At 41.7% G+C, this 18,598-nt stretch overlaps 2 long non-coding RNA genes across 2 annotated transcripts in view; one reads left to right on the top strand and one right to left on the bottom strand.

The window, feature by feature from the left end:
- The window catches only part of LOC135213814 (uncharacterized), a 79,233-nt gene that overhangs the window by 39,530 nt on the left and 21,105 nt on the right, over nt 1–18,598 (bottom strand). The gene's annotated exons all lie outside the window — the stretch shown is intronic.
- LOC135213815 (uncharacterized) overlaps nt 3,800–18,598 on the top strand; it is a 196,001-nt gene continuing 181,202 nt past the window's right edge. Inside the window, exon 1 of the long non-coding RNA XR_010314213.1 lies at nt 3,800–4,116. This is a non-coding gene — a long non-coding RNA (uncharacterized LOC135213815). The remainder of the gene's footprint in view (nt 4,117–18,598) is intronic.

Here is an 18,598-nt window from a genome sequence, read left to right as displayed (position 1 = left end):
CATAGAGTTGCCGTTCTCCCCTCAGGAGGCCAATGTACCTAAGCTCAAAAGGTGGATTTTGGAGCGTTTCTCTGGCACGGTATTCAATACTAAACGGAATCCATTACCGGTGATGAAGGGAAAGCCACACCATATCCACCTTCTCCCTGATGCAGTCCCATACGCATGCCATACGCCAATTCCAATTCCCAAACATTGGGAGCAAGAGGTAAAAAAACAGCTGGACGACGATGTAAAACTGGGAATAATCCGCCCCGTTCCTACAGGAACTGCAACCGATTGGTGTGCGCGAATGGTAGTAGTAGCTAAAAGGAATGGAAACCCAAGAAGAACAGTGGATTACCAAAAGCTAAACAAATATTGCAAAAGAGAAACTCATCACACCTTTGCCCCGTTCGACATGGCATCCAGTGTACCTGTGCGTTCATACAAAACTGTAATAGATGCCTATTCTGGTTTCCATCAAGTGGAATTAGATGAGGAAAGTCGGCACCTGACTACCTTCATATCCCCATGGGGTAGGTACCAGTATTGTAGGACCCCAATGGGACATGTCTCTGCCTCGGATGTATACTCAAAGCGCTTTGATGATGTAATAGCGGACATTCCGAGAAAATCTAAATGTGTCGGTGATGTTCTCCTATATGATGATACTGTGGAAGGAGCGTTTTATCACACGATAAGTTTTTTACAAGCATGTGAAGAGAACGGAGTTACCTTCAATCCAGATAAATTTCAATTTTGCCAACGCGAGGTAGACTTTGTAGGCTATGAATTAGGTTGGGACAATTTCAAGCCAGGTGAGGAAAAGTTGTCTGCAATCAAGAGCTTCCCAATGCCAAATCAACCAACCATCACTGACATAAGGTCTTGGTTTGGCCTCGTAAACCAATTGGCACCATTTGTTGCTACCTCTCAACTAATGGAACCCTTTTGAGACCTCCTAAAAAAGTCTACCAGTCGAAAGGTATACTGGGATGAAATGTTACAGAATGCATTCGAAAAGACTAAAGAAATTTTATGCAATTTGAATGGGGATGGATTGGCCTATTACGATAAATCTAGGCGAACTGCGGTAATCACTGACTGGTCGCGTGATGGGATGGGATTTCTGGTGTTACAACAACATTGCAGTTGCGAAGAGGATAAAGTCCCCTTTTGTTGCAAAGGGGGATGGAAGCTTGCCCTCTGTGGAAGTAGACATTTAACCTCTGCAGAAGTCAATTATGCAGTCGTTGAAGGAGAGGCTGCTGCCGTGGTATGGTGCTTTCAGAAAGCTAGATTATTCCTACTGGGATGTCCCAATATTATCCTTGTTACTGACCACCGTCCGCTAGTCAGTGTTTGGTGATAGAGAATTGAAAGGCATTGCAAATCCTCGTTTGCTTCGATTAAAGGAAAAAACATTACAATACAGTTTCACAGTGAAATACATTCCTGGGAAGAAAAACTCAGCAGCTGATACTCTTTCAAGATACCCAGTAATCAGAAGCCCAATAAATGCGAGTGACAGTGAGATGGGGGAGGAGGTTGAGGTTGAGAGTTCGTGCGTTGCAGCGTTGATCACGTCGCTGAGCGATGACGTCATAACCCTCGACTGGAATTCTGTTAAAAAAGCTGCTGAAAGCGATGTGGAATATCAGCTGCTAAAGAGTATGGTAGCCGCAGGTTCTTGGCCGGTATCAAGAAATCTAGTCGACTCCAGCATAAAGCCGTATTTTAACGTACGGGACCGACTTGGCATCGTGGACGAACTGGTGGTGCATTCATATGATGAAGGGCACATACGTCTAGTAATACCTGTGTCACTACGAGACCGAGTTGTCTCTAACCTACACTCAGGCCACCAAAGTTCTGACTCAATGATTCGTAGGGCACGACAGGCTGTGTATTGGCCTGGGATGGAGGGTCAACTGAAGCTCAAGAGGATGCAGTGCAGAACATGTGACGTCATCGCTCCATCCCAACAAAAGGAACCGCTATTGCCTACCCCACCCCCGGAATATCTTTTTCAACAGACGGTCACGAATATGTTTCTAATATGTGGAAAACAATATCTGGCATATGCAGATAGGCTTACTGGTTGGCTGGAAATTGCCTTCTTTCCAAGTGGTGCTACTTCTGCTAAGTTGATCCCACTCTTCCGACGATACTTCATGCAGTGGGGTGCCCCGGAAGAAATCTCCCTCGACGGTGGCACCAATTTGGTAAGCACTGAAATGGCTAGCTTCCTACAGAAATGGGGGGTTAGGATGAGAATATCCTCAGCCCATTACCCCCAATCCAACGGGAGGGCAGAGGCAGCAGTACGTAACAGCAAAAAGAACCATTCAAGATAACACAAGAAGCGACGGAAGCCTCGACACAGATAGTTTTGCAAGAGCCATTTTGCATTATAGAAATGCGCCCCTAAGAGACATCGATAAATCGCCTGCACAATTAGCCATGGGACGACAACTCATAGACTCAGTCCCCATGATTAAAAGCTATCATAAGATAACAGAGCAGTGGGCAGACATTATGATAGACAGAGAGGAGAAGATGGGTAGACACTTGAGAAATGTCAAGTTCCGTCATGATTCTAGTGCTAAGAGACTCCGCCCTTGCAAACCGGGTAACCTAGCAGTAGCAGTGCAAAATGTTGTCTCTAAGGCCTGGGATCGTATTGCAAAAGTCATTGAAATGAAAGGAGACCGCCAATATGTCATAAAATTAGATGGTAGTGGAAGAATATCAACGAGAAACAGAAAATATCTTCGGGAAATAAGAGTGCAGGATTCCCCACCTACTCATTCACTTTCCCCCGCTGACTCGTGTGCTGACCGCCAACCCAGAAGAGGGACGAGGAAAATAAATCCTCCGAGTTGGCATAAAAACTACATCTTGTGATTTTTCAATTATGTACAATTTGATTTCCCTTCAGTTATGCACATTTTTTTTTGTTTTTGCCCTGAATGTGTGACCATTTTGTAATAACTTGTCAACTTCATGCAACTAAATGTCGTCCTACTTTGCAATGAGCACGTAATCACGTTCCACTTATATGATTTGTTTTTTCTTTCATATATAACCATTTTGTCGTCAGTATGCCTTACACTTCTCTTCTGTATAATTACTTGATAAACCTTCAATTTCATGAAAAGTGTAATATATTTATTTTAGAGAAGGGATGTAGGATGTTTCCATATGATGCATATGAAAGTTACTTGTATTCCCGCCAAAATGTGTTTAAGGCGGGAGAAATTGAGTCTGGTCACTCTGGGGCAGTCTCGCTTGAGTAAGCGTAGCCTCAACATTGTCACGTGCACTGCTGCTCATCATGTATTGAACTGTGTGAAAATACAGCTATAGCATATTGCTCGTGTTTGAGTATACCCAACCTGCTTACAATGTATAATTTCGATTCCTTTACAGGTTAACAGGTTTGAACTTTATTTCATTGAGCATTATTGATTTGCCTATTTCATATTTTTTTCGAGTATTATTATATTTTCTTTGCTCTACTATATTCTTCATCGATCGCTGATAAATCGAGACTTATGGGAGAACACCATTCCCGTATTCCAGGTACAAGATAGTTCGACCCGAGGACGGCTTTTGGGGTGCCATCAATGAGGACGGGTCCTGGTCGGGCATGGTCGGGATGGTCCATCGCCACGTGGGTGCTTCCCTACCAAACGTTTACGCCATGCAGAGATAAACAAATGAATAAGCATGCATACTCTTTATTATAGTAATAATAATCATAAATGATTATACATGACGTTATATTTGAATAATAATGATCATTAATCTTAAATCTTATTATAATATACAGGAGGCGGATATGGCCCTAGGTCCACATGACATCACGCTCATTAGAACGACGGCCATCGACTACACCTCCCCGATATTCACCGACGCCAGGCAGTTCATTTTAGCCTAGAATCGAGCCGAGGTCGATCCCTGGGGGTTCATGCTCCCTCTCACACCCACCGTCTGGTATAGGGGCCCTCATAGCCCTCTTGGTCATTAGCATAGTGACGGTCGCCATCGGACGAAATCACCAAGGAGACCCAACGCCCGTCTTCGCTATGGCGGTCTTCTTCCACACCTACAGGATGTTCGTGAATCAAGGTTAGTTCCTCACTGGACGAGTGGGTTCCATGCTTGACTATCAATCTGGTAGCCAGAGTTCGCTTCCCAATGCCGCTCAGTGAGGAATCAGAGGAATTTACTTCTAGTGATTAGAAAATCATTTCGTGATATAATGTGGGTTGGATCCCACAATAAGCTGTAGGTCCCTTACTAAGAAACCAATAATTGATTTCTAGCCACGTAAAAAAAATCTAAACCTTTGGGCCAGCCCTAGGAGAGTTGTTAGTCAGCTCAGTGGTCTGGTAAAACTAAGATATACTTAATCTCGTGAATCAAGGTAATTAATTGGTGGTTTGCATTAGGACTGCGCTAAGTATGCAGTTTTGATATGTCATTAACACCCTCTAACCTTGACTAAACTAATATATGCACTAATTTATGCATATATATTTTTGCGGGGGGGGCGGGAGTGGTGTCGGGGATTGAGTTCTTGTTGTTAAGCTGTCTTACAGGTTTTGGAATTCTAAAATGTAATTCAAACTGACAAGCTTCTTGCTTTTGCTGTACCGATGTCCTCAGCCTGGCTTTGCTACAACTGAAATGGGTGGAGGGCTAGGGGTAAGGGGGGCCTGTTGCGACCCCGATGAGTGGACGATGTAGATATGCTCGTGGATAGTGTATGGCTAACGAAAACCTCCGCTTGAAATATTTTCTGTTTATCCTTAATGCCTGCGTGTTTTTAGTGTTTATCCTAATATTATTATAGTACTGTAGATTTTCTGAATACAACAACATTTACAAGAAGAAGGATTGGGTTAAACTCACTCTTTCTTGTAAATACATATAGAATGAAAAGGAGAGAGAGAGAGAGAAGGGAAGGGGAGGAGAGGTGAGGGAAGGAAGAGGAAGAGGGTTGAAGTGGGGGTGGAGGGAGGTGGTGGGCAAACTTTTTTTTATACTGTTGTTCATATCCATTTCTGGCTAATCGAGCCTTTTGCCTCTTCGTACAGGACAAGGTCTATCCTTTGTAATTTATGATTCATGATACTCTTATAAAATATGGTACTGGGTGTAGTACACTATAGCAAAATCTTGTACTTATACGAATCTTAGTTATAGAGAAATAGGTTAGAGAATTTGCGAACGCTTTTATCGAGCTCATTTTACGAAGCAGTGCTCAACGAGTATTCAGTTCTCAATGTAATTATTAACAGGAACAATAATTACGTGAGCATATTATATTTAACAGTAGTATCTTTATTTCATACTATGGTGATTATGATCCATATTGACTAATCCTACAATCAAGGAACGACATAATGATCTATGACGCATGATATTGTTTTACTCGACTCGAAACAGTCGAAATCCCAATGGAGGTGAGGTCATCAGCAGGATTTTTAAATGGGTCAGAATTCATAACCACTCACAATGAATCGAAGGGACACATCTGGCGCTGTGAGGACGAACTGTCACTTTACACGACAATGGCTTCTCGATACGAGCCATTGCACGTGATGTTGGTGTGTCCCCCACCACGGTACAGTTGTGGATAAGATGGGAGGAGAGTGGGAACTTGAACGACTTGCGTAAGTTGTTTATGCTGAATGATTGGTGGATATGTTACATTGTTCATGGTTATTTAATCTTGCTTATTTAATATGAAAGTTTCTTTCTTAAATGTAATTCATCTCGCTATTATAATTTTGGTTAGACTACAGATATCAACAGCCATTCCAACACCACAGTGATATTTCAGGTGCACCTCCATAATTCCACACCGGTGGTTGGCTCTTGCTGACCTCAATCAAGAACAAAGTTAGATAGTCGATTGAGTTGTCTCGGTAAAATTAAGCTTATAAGAGCATTTTATTTGTGTCCACCCCATCACAGTCATTGTGCGTCTTATGATAGCTATAGTTTATATATTAAATGTCATTTCAGTGATGGCTCAGGAAGGATTTACAGTTTTAATAACCACCAACCAAATTGAGAATATTATGGAAATATGTAATCACGTTCTATTTGATATGCTTTTGAAACCAAAAATATACGGCCATGTTTACTAAATTATGATCAATCCATAGAGTACAAAATTTGAAGAATCTAGAATTGATTGCGATGTTATATAAATTATAAGTTAAACATTTAAGATAATATGTTCTCTTAGCTAGGCCAGGGGTCCATGGAAAACCACCTCAGCTGAGGATGACGCCATTATCAGGGTGGGTCGAGAGCAACCCTTAACCAACGCCGAGGCCATTCATGAAGACCTTGGATTAGAAGTGTCATCGATGACAGTACGATGCAGACTCCACGCTGCTGGGATTCATCAAAGAACTCCAGCAATAAAGGAGCTCTTGATGGAGTGACATAAAGCGGGAAAGCTTGATTTTGTCCAACGTGATGTTGATAAAGGTTTGGACTTTTGGGACCGGGTCATCTTTACTGACGAGAAGTGCTTCTCGTCCACATCGCATGGGAAGCTGCATTGTTGGCGAACAAATAGAACTCGGTATGATAACCAAAATCATTACTTGCATCAATTATCAATTGCATTCTTCTTTATATTAATTATTAATCTTCAGATTTTGTTCCACAGAAGTTGACTGTCAAAATATATAAAGGGAGTAAATATAAAGAAGAGTGCTATTTCTGAGATAAATATTAGGTAAGGGATAGTGGCATCATTTGCTCTTTTTCCTCAAATATAATTAAATAAATAATTAGACAATAGAATTCTTTCAGTGTTGTTCATCACTGAGAATTTAAATTCTCCATAGGTATGTATATGATTTATATTATACACCCCAATTTTTTTTCTCTCATTCAGATATGAACCCCGTAACATCGTTGAGGTGGTTCGATCTGGCCATGTCACCTGCAACGTATGGGGCTGGGTGTGTGTGCATGGTATGGGTGATGTGTTCCGTATCGGCGGATGATTTACAGCAGCTAAGTATGTTGAGCTGCTGCAAACCTCCTCCTTGCCTTCGTTACGAGAAAGGAATTTTCCCTTCCCACCAGGGCCCATTCTGTTCATGCATGACCGGAGTCCCATTCACATTGCTCGCGTTGTTCAAGAGTGGTTTGCCAGACAGGATAACCTGCTTTTTCTTGAATGGCCGAGTAAAGGAGCAGATATGAATGTGATTGAACACATGTGGGCCCAGATGAACACATGGAAAATGGAACATGAGAGAACAACACTGCAACTCATGGCTCACATCAACTCTGTGGGAAATTTGTAAATGGAGACCACAGCAAATTTTCAACCTTGTTCATTCGATGCCCAACAGATTGAGGGAAGTGACTGAGAGAGAGAGAGTGGATGGTCAAGGTATTAGATTGTATAATATAAATGTTATATTTTTTGTAATAGGACATAAAAAGTTCTCATTAGTTATTTGGTTATGTTTTAATAAACACAATTCACAACAAGTTTTTATTATAACCATGATATTCTTGATATAATATTCAAAGTATCTTGTCAAAAAAAAAATGGCATAACGCCTTCATACATTGAGACTATTGCAGTAAACTTTCTTACTTACTTGGGCCCCACATGTTTTTTATCGTCTTCCTAATCACAGTTTCTTGTTAACAGCATTAAATTATAGAAACTGAATGACTCGCCGAGCACTTTTTTCATACAGAGGTCGGTAACAGTATTGGCAAATTGCCTTACCTGTATACTTTGTTCACTGTGGTGTGGCCGATACAGATGTACTTTTCGCCGCTTGTTTTCACTTATTAGCTTCTTGGAGTCTATTAAAATAGTTTCCATTATTTGAAATGTAATGCTTTATATCCTAATATTTTCAATGTATCTTTGATTAAAACCTAAGTTATATGAACAAGAGTTAAAATGTGGTATATTTTTTGGCCGTCGCTGTCGTTTCTGAGTATAGGGGTCATATGCTCCGTAGGATATTTTAAAAGGTAAATGTCAATTCAGTAGATGATAATCTCTTTATGTCAGCCACTATGAGGAAAGCCCAAATGACTTCACCTATCAACTGAGGTCAACGAAATATATAGAGTCTAATATATCAGTGTATACATAATTTTAGAAAAACAACAGTTAACCCTTAAAAGGTCAACCACGTCATATGATGTGTTGCAGAAGTCGTCCCACACATGTTGTTCACGTCATGGGACCTTAAGTTTTTAAATTTGCGCACCTTCATAGCTTATTGTATCTATATTGTTTCTGTGCTTACTTATGCCTTATTAGAGGTCTTGCTGGCCGTTTGCACAGCTCGTCTTCCATTTGTATGAACTGCGCGGGGGAGGGGAGGTAAGGGTGGCCTAGGAGGTTGTCAGAAATGTCAAACCAGCTAATCCTGTGTGGCAAAGGATTGGTGGTGATAATTTTTTGCCACACACCTTCGATTTTGATGACAGTATATCAGGAATAAAGTGTTTTTTATTCTGTTTTTAATGATTCTATAATGGAACTGACTGTAGAGAGATCCAATCGTTAATTTCATGTTATGAAATGGGGTAATGTCTCAAGCGAACACTCAAGGGAACAAGAGTGGTATGACTTACAGTATCAGAGATGAGAAATTTCTTTGCATTGGTTATGCTTATGGGTATTGTCAGGAAGGGCAATCTTCAATATTATTGAGTCACTGATCCTCTCCTGAATACAATGATGACATATCAGAACTGCATACTGAGCGCAGGGTTTTTTCTAGATGGCATCATGTCACTAAGCTAGCTAGTATAGCTGAGAGAGGGAGAGAGATAAGTTAGCTAGTATGAGAGAGAGAGGAGCTAAGTGTCGGAGACTCTCAACACATTCATTGAGTTTTTGGGTATATTCAATCAAGTGCTGCCGGGCTTCTCTTTATAGCTTCCTATTGTAGAATTTGTAGGAAACGCACTACAACTAATGCTGTAAACTTGGCTTACGTGATAACGTTAAAATATCCTGTTATGATGTTCATGATTTTTGGCAATACCAATATAACTTTAAAATGTTGATACATCTTAAGTATTGTGTAATGAATATGACCGATATATAATAATAGACACGGTGGTAAGATAACGTCTTGGCTGAAAGTTAAATGGAGCCTCAATAAACAAACTTATATTACAAGTGAGATAACAATCTTCATTACAACGATATAAACTGCTCAATTTCTTTTTTTTTTACTCCGTGTGTGTGTGTGTCTGTCTTTCTCCAACCATACCTAATAACTCCGCCCACCAAACAAACTCCAGAGCTTATTGGTGGAACTCTTGCTAGCAGAGAAGGAGTTCTCCCCCCACCCCCATCTCCCTCAGTAAACACTGTTACCATGTAATTTTTCCAAGTGTCTCAAGACGGTGTACCAGGTAAACCTGTGTCCAACTGTTAGTACATATGTGGTAAAATGTGGAACCTTACCTTTCGAGTGAGGCGATCTCCGAAAGTGGCAACAGAGGAGGATGACAAATGGCAGAAAACACGAACACTTGACTTTACGAAACACATTAAAAAATGGCAGAAAACATCAACACTAAACTTTACGAAACAATTAACAAAGGGCAGAAAACATTAACTTAACTTTACAAAAAACTTAAAATTAAATTTCTTTTATTTGTCTTTTTTTTTATTTTTTACATTTCTTTTTTACTTTACGTTTTTTTTTTTTTTTTTTTTTTTTTTTTTTACTAAATTTCAATTTCTTCACCACTTTCAACTTTGTTTTTTAATATCACTCGGATCTTCCTGTTTGCTTACTACTAAAGGCCTCTTTAAAAAATAACTACCCAAGGCAGATTGCTTCTGCCTGCTTTTCACAATGTTCCTGAAACGACTCGGGCAAACGTCATCGACCTGCGCAAGCATATGACCTGTGTAAGCCTTTTCGGGGTGTGTCTTTTCTACAAATGATTGCACTTTATGAAAAGCAGCTAGAGCATCCTTAATTTCTGCCGTTGTCATAGGGTCCTCCTCCTTCTCCTCGCTGCTGCTAGAGAACTCTTCTTGAACGACGTTACGTTGCATGGCCTCCAACTCCAGGTCATCCGTCGTAAGCTCCTCTTGGTGCTCCTCGAGAAGGTTATTGATGTCGTCCTCGTCGACAACCAGCCCCATGGACTTGCTGAGTGCAACGATCTCATCAAGATCTGGTTGCGAAATAGTTTCAGGATCGTCAGCTGTTTCTGAATCTGTATCAGCTTCGCCCACGTTGAATCCCTTGAAGTCTCGGGCGGATACGACATCAGGCCAGAGTTTCCTCCACGAAGAACTCAAGGTTCGCCTCGAAACCTCCTGCCAAGCTTGATCGATGAGTTAAATGCATATCACGATATCGAAATGCTCCTTCCAAAATTCATGCAAGGTGAGGTTTGGGGTATCGGTTATGTCGAAACATCTCTTGAAAAGATGTTTAGTATACAGCTTCTTGAAGTTTGATATCACTTGCTGGTGCATGGGCTGGAGGAGACTGGTGGTGTTAGGCAGAAGATAAAGAACCTTGATAAAAGAATACTCCACTAAGATATCTTCCTCGAAGCCAGGAGGGTGAGCAGGGGCATTGTCCAACAACAGCAGACATTTCAGAAGGAGGCGCTTCTCTTCCAAGAATTTCTTCACTGTCGGGCCAAAACACAGATTTACCCACTCGATGAACAAAAGTCTTGTTACCCAGGCTTTCGCATTAGCCCTCCACATCACCGGAAGCTTCTCCTTTAGCACTTTGTGGGCCTTGAAGGCTCGAGGAGTCTCCGAATGATACACAAGTAGGGGCTTGACCTTACAATCCCCATTGGTGTTGGAAAAAAGTGCGAGCGTAAGCCTTTCTTTCATAGGCTTATGCCCGGGTAGCTTCTTCTCTTCCTCAATGAATAATGTCCGATGAGGCATTTTTTCCCAAAAAAGGCCAGTCTTGTCACAGTTGAAACTTGCTGTTAATAAAGGCTTTGGCCGCTTTCGTGTCCAAACTGGCAGCCTCCCCATCGAATGGATGCCAGTCCGTTTACGGAATTTATCAAACCACCCACGAGAAGCCTTGAAGTCTGGGGTTGGCGTCGATATCCCTTCTCCTCCGTCATCTTTGGCCTGGGCAATCAGATCACCAAAAATAGTGCTGGCCTTGTGGGAGATTGCCATCTCGGTTATCATATCGCCAGCGATTTTTGTCTTTTATCTATACAAGCAGCCGCCTCTCCATCTCCTCATGCACGTGGCTCCTCTTGTTGGACAAAATAGTCACGCCCTTGGAAGGTGTAGCTGCTTCGATGGCTTCCTTCTGCTTAAGGATGGTGCCTATAGTCGATGGATTTCGGCCGTATTCCTTAGCGATCACACTCAACCGCATGCCAGCTTCATACTCCTTAATTATCTCCATCTTAGTCTCCATAAAATGCATCCACTTCTTTCCGTGAACTTCAGCAACATTCTTGGGACCCATGGCTAATTACGTTAATTAAGTTCACACACAACACGATAAATTATACGTACAAGTAGAAAGCGAAATCGCTAAAACTAATTTACGTTAGGGCTAACTAACAAAATACGTATATGTGAACGAACAAATTTTCCGTGTGTGTACGATAATGCAGATGTGACGAAGTGGCCGAACGATGCCTTTACGTAGAGGCATGATGGGATAGATGCTGACCAATGAGAGAGCAGGATCTTACGGCGGTGACTAGCATCAGGAACCAATGGGAGAGCGGGAGGATGGTGGTGAGTCGACAGAGTTAGCGGCGTGCAAGTTTTAAAATTGTTCTCGAGCGGTCCGAGCGAATCTCGGACTTTACAGTACAGCCTTTCATAACCTGAATTATTTTCGTATACAGAAGCAAAAAAATCTTCGTCTTTGCTTTCGTAACTTGGATTTTTCGTAAGTAGGGACTTCGTGTGTCGAGGTTCCACAAGAAGACACTGAGCATAGTTGCTGTAGAAGGCGTGATGGACTGGTTCCCAGGGGGGAATGGAGACCGGTCATAGACTTTTGTCCCCTGAACAGTTTCTTAGCCAAACTTGGTTCAAGATAGAGATAACACAAACAATGTTTGCCTCTAACAGGGAGAACGACTTCATGATGATGGTAGACATGAAGGATGCGTATTTCCAGATACCTATCCACAAAACCTACTGCAATTACCTTCACTTCGTCCTTGCAGTAACGGTCTACCAATTCAGAACGCTCTGTTTCAGACTCTTGACAGCTCTCCAAGTGTTCACGAGAGTGTTCGACCTGGTCTCAACTTGGGGGCTTTTGCACGGGATATGTCTTTTGAGATATCTTGACGATTGGCTGGTCCTAGTGAACTCCCGGTTGTGGGTTTTTACAGGAAAGGAATAGACTCCTCAAGTTTTACTGGGATCTGAAGACCTGGATAAATCACGAGAAGTCCGATTTCGTGCCCAAGCAGAGGATGTAATATTTGTGCATGTTGATAGATAAGAGTTCCCCTCGAACTCTAGTACCAGCATGTTCAGATAGGCAGTGAGGCAGTTCCTGTTTCGACAGGAACAGCCTGCTCCACTGTGGCTCTGTGGCTCATTGAGATACATCGCCTGTCGTCCCTGAAGAGTCGGATGCATCGACCGAGGATGAGACGCACACTGAAAGCAGTTACAAACTGCAGAGGTGCGAGAACTTCACAACAAACACCTTCAAATCAACATCCTGAAACTCAAGGCAGCCTTCCTGGTTCTCCAAGAGCTTCAGGAACGTGTGATAGGACACAATGTGGCATTGATGATCGACACTACAGTAGTGGCACACTTCAACAAGCAAGAAACTTGCCTTTCGCAAGCTTTATCTTGACAGGGCAGGTGATCGAGTGGGCAACAGCACACTCGATAGTGGTCAACCAGATGCATTCCAGACAAGAGGAATATAATGGCAGACAAGCTCAACTGCCAGAATCAGGTGGTAGAGACCAAATGGTTTTTTCACCAACATGTGGTGGAAAGGTTGTTCAGCCTTTGGGGACGTCCAGTCATAGACTTGCTCACCACCTGGCTCAACAGGAAGCTAAAGACCTTCTCTTTGAAATTACGCCTTTCCCCCCGTTGTTTCCTGATTCGAGCAGGGATCGGCACACTGATCACCCTGAATCTTTAGAGGACTCTGGTGCTACTCAAATGGCCTCAAGCCATTTGATTCCCGTCCTTTTGGCTCTTCTTTCTGAGACACCAAGAGAGATTTCCCCATGGCAGAACTGCTGTGCCAGCCACAGGCCGAATGATACCTTGTCTTCCCTGTATCTTCACGGCTGGGAGAAATAGTCTTGCTTGCAAGAGATGATGGATTTCTTGCTGAGCAAACAGATGGCAGGATGCCTCAGACAGCCCTCTGCAGGATACCAGGGAAAGTGGGCTGTCTTCTGTGGTTGGTGTAGTAGACAGGTTATCTCTCCGGTCAGAGCCACTCTTCAACAGGTCATGGATTTCATCTTCTCCCTTCCCTAAAGGATCTCTCTCCCATCTCTGCTGTGAGACTACAGAGCCGCACTGGCCCAAGTCTTGAAGCTGTAAGGTATTGATACGTATCTCGTCTTTGAGATATCATTATTTATTTGTATGGTGTTTTTACGTTGCATGGAACCAGTGGTTATTCAGCAACAGCACCAACGGCTTTACGTGACTTCCAAACCATGTCGAGAGTGAACTTCTATCACCAGAAATACACATCTCTCACTCCTCAATGGAATGGCTGAGAATCAAACTCGCGACCACCGAGGTAGGACACCAACACCTTACCAACCACACCACTGAGGCGCATAGAGATATCATTACTCATAAAACTTAAGAGGTGTCTTGCCCACCCAGGAATCTCAGACCTGAGTGGGATGTGAGTCTTGTGCTACAGAGCCCGACTGTGCCCCATTCGACCCCCTTCAAGAGTACTCAAGACAGGGATCTGATCCTCAAGACAGTCTTTCTGCTTGCTCTGGTATCGACGAAGAGTTGGCGAACTACATGGTCTTTCTTTGATTTAATAGTGGATGGGGACCGGTTACGCTCAACTTCGTCCCGAACTTCGGACTGAAGAATCAAAATCCATTGGTTCCTGACGTCAGCTTCGAGTCCTTTACCACCCATTCTGTGAGACTTCATTGATGATGATGGCTTAGAGAGACAACAGAAAAACGTACTATACTCTGCTGCTGATGACAATGGTACGCTTCGTCCGAAGAATTCATGTCTGGGGCATTGCCCCGTTTCCTCACATTCTGTAGAACCTGTCAGTTCAGGATATTACCCACAGGTCCTTGGACACTTTTCCTTGGGACCAGTGGTGGCTGCTCAACAAGTTGTGTAACTTACCCAGTTCCTTAACTGGACAGGATCGCATCTTGCCTCATTGTATGGTATGATGAGCATGACTGTGGAGTGACTGGCTCCCCTTTCATTTCTTTCATCCTACTCTTCCCTTCGTGTAGAGATTAATGCGGACGGTTACATGCTGTTACCGAGTGATCGATGCAGGTAAGACACTCCTTGGAGTAATCTATATTTTCTTTGATTAGTTAATAGAAGTAATATCTGCCCCTTCCCTTCACAAGGCAGGGAAGAGGGACCTGGATATAAGACCAACTCATAACTTGTATTTGCCTTAATATCTCCGGCATAATGGTCCTTAGCTTTCTCTTAAGGGTGACAAATATTCTCCCCTTTATGAGTAAACCCAGAACAAAGACTATGATCTTGCAGTTCTTTAACTCCAATCAAAAGTCAGTGGCTGGATTCCCTTCCTCACTCTTACGACCTGGAAGGAAATCTCAGGTAGGCTGAACCCCAGTCAGTTCACTGGAGATTTCTTGGATTCCACCCACCAATCAATGAGTCTTCCTACAGTAAAGGATTGAAAGTTTGTATATAGCATAGGAACAAATCACAATTTTTGAAAGTAAATTGTATTTTTTCTAGTAAGCATCAACATTGACAAAGGTGTCCCGCTAAGAGGCAGTACACGAGAGCCAAAGTAGTGTAGACCTGGAGGTGGGGGGACTGGCGAGGGGGCCAGAGGCAGGTGACGAGCAGCCAAGAAATGCGAGAGTAGGCCAGCCAATAAGGGGGCACCCCATAGACATAGAGATGCCCAAACAGCTGCCATCTTGTTTGATTTGGAATCTGAAATAAAGGAAGTAGAAAGCATAGCCTCCTCCCTCTCGGGAAGGACATTATATCCTGCAGGAGAGGGGGTTAAGTTAAGTATATCTTAGTTTTACCAGACCACTGAGGTGATTAATAGCTCTCCTAGGTCTGGCCCGAAGGATTAGATATTTTTACGTGACTAGGAACCAATTGGTTACCTCGCAATGGGACCTACAGCTTATTGTGGGATCCGAACCACATTATATCGAGAAATAAATTTCTATCACCAGAAATAAATTCCTCGGTTCCGCATTGGCCGAGCCGAGAATCAAACTTCGGACCCACGGGTTAGTAGCCGAGGCAGGAGAGGGGGTAAATTAAACCTAATCTCATCCTATGCAACTCCCGATACTTCCAACAACGAATTGACGGAAGAAAAGGAAGAAGAGGGAACACTTCTAGAAGGGGATGCTGAATGGTCCAAATGAAGAGGCAAAAAACCCTCCAAAGAAGGACAAGTAAATACTTTACAATGCTCTCTCTCCTTGTAGAAAGCCTTCCACTGCAGCACAGGCCAGGAACGACATTCCGGGCAAGGATTAGTAATGGTACAAAAATTAGATTGGCACATACTGCCTGTAGTATGGGGATCTGTAATGGTAGCAGCCAAAAACCTGGAGCACAGAAATCCCTGATTGCCCAGGTACATGCATTGACACACACACACACACTGAAATAAAAAAATCACAGGGCATACAAAGCCGGAGAGTGCAAGCAACTACAGTAGTACCTCGTATTTCGAACTTAATCCGTTCCAGAAGGCTGTTCGAAGTACGATTTGTTCGAAATATGAAACAAATATCCCCATAAGAAATAAAGGGAATCTGGATAATTCGTTCTAGCCAACCCAAAAAGTTCCCCTTTTCACATTTTTTCTATTATTAATGTGTTCAAGAGTGTAAAGTAATGAAACAGTATGTTATATGAATTAAAATTTTCTAAATTTTATTTTTTCCCTGTACGATTTACAAACTGTCTGGTAAAAATGGTGCCGCGGGCTGGGGAATGGAGGGAGGAGAGACGGGAAACCTCTTGAGCAAACCGAATTGATTGCAGTATGCAAAGGTTGATAACAAAATACATTTTATTCATATTAGGTACAAAGATAATAATATTAAAGGAATTGATAGTGTGTGTGTCCAATTGTGTCTGAGAGAGAGAGAGAGAGTTATCAACGTGTTTACACTTCATTCTTAAGTGCACGAAATAGATTAATTATGCCACAATACATCAACTTACTGTTGGCAAACGGCAGACTTTTAAAACAAACATGAGGATTTTACAAACAACTAAGTAATAAGTCAAGAATGCAAGAAAAGGAGAGAGAAATAAAATAACTTCACAAGGAAGCCGTTTAAACAAACAATCGAAGGCATGCAGAAGCTGAAAGCGGCGCCAGTTTGTTTATCACAGAGCTGAGCTACTTTTACAGTCGTAAAAAGCAATTATCACTAGATTGGCATTTTACCGTAAAAAAATTAAAGTGATTTGGGCAGATCGAGTGTAAGTGAAAGAAATGGGGGAATAATCATCCCAGATCAGCTAATAAGTCAATGGTAATCTCTCTCTCTCTCTCTCCGCACCGAACACTGACTCGAGCAAGCTTTTTTTTTTTTTACCGTGTTGCATTTGTTTTCAAGTTTTATCATTATGTTAAATTTATTGTGAAATATCATTTTTTATGTAAATTGGTACTGCTTTTACGTACATATTATAGTAAAGATTTTACTGTCTCTTCTTCTCTCCTCAACAATACCACGATGCACGATAACTTAAAAGCCGTTTCAAAGGCATATCCCACCCACTACTACTACTACTATCATCCCTTCATTATTCCTAAAAATTATAAACGCTACCTCCCTCTACATCAAGTTAGCTGTGTATCACCGCAATGACGAATGATTTTGTTAATCATTTGTGCTAAGTTTTATTGTGAAAAGCTTTGTTCTTTCATTTACTATTTTGTTAATATTGTAACTCAAGGTCCAAAGAGTATAGGAGGTCTTGTCAGCGCTGACCCAAAATAAGCTTCTACCACGAGGAAGGTTCTTTAATAATCCAATGGACAACAGCAAATACTATAAGTGTTTGCGGATGCTCAACATCTAGTTAAGCTTTATAGAAATAATTCTTTTGACCGTGGATTCATATTGCCGGATGGTACAGTTGCCTCAAAGTGTTCCTTTACCCCATCCCCTTCTGTTTCTTGATAATGGTCTGGTAACACAGCAATGAAGCCTGTTTGTCTTGTAACGACGGATGTGAATACTCAAGCTATTGGATGTCAATGTTCATATTTTCTAATCACTACTGTAGACAATATGTTAATGATATACGAATTTATAGTTCACATTACCAGTGAACTAAGTCGTTGTTAAACAAATAGAAAAATAGTATAGTAACAGAGCAATAAAAATAGCAATGGTAAAAATCATATTCAGTCCTCATTAACCATAATCGTCAACCTTTGTTCCATTCAGGTGTGGCTGTGCAGGCGCTGGTTGGGATCCTACTTTTGTTCATGGTAGATCATTATTAGGTGTCAATTTCAGAACGTTATATGAATGGAAATACGCTTTGGATTTGCACAATCCATCTATTTGTAAAGTAATGAATTATAAACCGCAAATACCAAGACCTATATATATAATTTGAAAGGCTTTCGGGGGAAAATTATAGACCACCAGATGTATAAAGGAACTAATGTATCCAGTGTGTTGTCACTCATACTTGTTTTTTATTCGAGCCACTTCTCACCAGAGTAGCCTAGATGGAAATTTCTCTGGCCAGTATTTAACTCGAGTCATCCGAGTAACAACACACCTTAACCACCCTGATGGTCCTTATATACTAACCCAAGAGTGGATAAAAAGTTTGCAGTCGATACGAGTTTTCATTTCAGTCGTCTCGTGGGATTCGTGACTGGATTTCTTGTCGCTTCAGTCTCGAATTTGTCGACTATTTATAATCCCTTGGATTTGTCAGTTCAATGAATTAAAGATACATTTTGCTATTTTTGCGTCCTTGTCCATTAATTTTATTTTTAATAAAATTATAATTGAAACTGAATTTGATTATTATTATTATTTATTTATTTATTTATTTTTTTGTGAAAATGAGCACCAAACTAATCTTGAAGGGAACACGCAGTTCATTTGGCTACATCCACTATAATTGTTATTCATTCTTTTTCATGCTTTACAATCATTGTTCCTGATTCCAGTAATTGCAGCTTTGTATTATCCTGATCCTTCCCTGATTAGAGCATCAGTGTCGATTTTTGCTTTCCTTATCGTTAGGATCATATTACATGAGAGTCCGTTCAACCAACGGCTCCCCGACCCCCATTACTGATTCTCCAGCCGCCACCCCAACCCCTCCACCCCCGGTCCCTTACCGATCCTCCAG

Source organism: Macrobrachium nipponense, chromosome 43, assembly GCF_015104395.2.
Source record: "Macrobrachium nipponense isolate FS-2020 chromosome 43, ASM1510439v2, whole genome shotgun sequence".
NCBI classification, from domain to species: domain Eukaryota; kingdom Metazoa; phylum Arthropoda; class Malacostraca; order Decapoda; family Palaemonidae; genus Macrobrachium; species Macrobrachium nipponense.
The sequence above is the reverse complement of the archived record's forward strand: the minus strand, read 5'-3'. Positions and strand labels throughout refer to the sequence as shown.